Below are 809 nucleotides of genomic sequence, written 5' to 3'. Positions count from 1 at the left end.
GGCTGGCAGCTCCAGCCAGTCAATGCAGGGGAGAGGGCTGAGTGTATCTCTGCACCCAGAGTCCAGGGCAGGCCCTCTCTCTCCACCACATAGAGAAACTGGCCCTGCTGCAAAGTGACCCCTGAGAACCAGCAACCTCCAGGACAGAGGGTTTGGCCCTCAGAGCAGGGAATGTGTCCCCCATGCTGCCGTTAGGCCCCTGGAGGCTCTGGAAACAGGAGGGCTCTGAGCGTAACCCATCCCAAATGGGGGCTCCATCTGGGGATGTAGCTCAGTGGTAGAGCGCATGCTTTGCATGTATGAGGCCCTGGGTTCAATCCCCAGCATCTCCAAGTTCTCTTTTCACCCTGCTGCTTTGCTCAGGCCCAGAGGGGATGTGGCCCAGCAGTCTCCCTGCAGGAGTTTCAGTCCTGCTCAGTGCGGGTCAGGTGCCCATTGCACGGAAGGTCTGTGGGGGTTTCTGCTCCTAAGTCACCTTGGTACATTTAAGATTCCCACCCAAGGGGCGGCTTGGGACAGTAGCGGATGAGAAGGGGGAATCCTCCAGCCCTGGAGGGAAAGGTCCCGTCTGCCCAGACTGAGGGGCAAGGAGACGGAGGGGCAGTCAGTGCTCAGAGAGGAGAGAGCTCAGTGATTTACACCCATCAGGGGACACTGTCTTTTTGAGGCGGGTGCAGCTGGCTTGGGATGGTGCTGACGATGGATAGAAAACAGGCTGGAGTCAATGACAGATGGGACATTGCTGGCACATGATGGCATATATCACATCGGTAGATGTGCAGGTGAACGAGCCTCTGATAGTGTGGCTG

The 809-nt window shown here is 57.7% G+C and overlaps 1 non-coding gene across 1 annotated transcript; it reads left to right on the top strand.

Moving 5' to 3' along the window:
* The first annotated feature begins 260 nt into the window (after positions 1–260).
* On the top strand, positions 261–332 carry TRNAA-UGC (transfer RNA alanine (anticodon UGC)). The gene has a single exon. It is a non-coding gene; the product is annotated as a tRNA-Ala (tRNA).
* The last annotated feature ends 477 nt before the right edge of the window (positions 333–809 follow it).

Source organism: Caretta caretta, chromosome 28 (genome assembly GCF_965140235.1).
Source record: "Caretta caretta isolate rCarCar2 chromosome 28, rCarCar1.hap1, whole genome shotgun sequence".
In the NCBI taxonomy this organism is placed as follows: Eukaryota; Metazoa; Chordata; order Testudines; family Cheloniidae; genus Caretta; species Caretta caretta.
The sequence above is the reverse complement of the archived record's forward strand: the minus strand, read 5'-3'. Positions and strand labels throughout refer to the sequence as shown.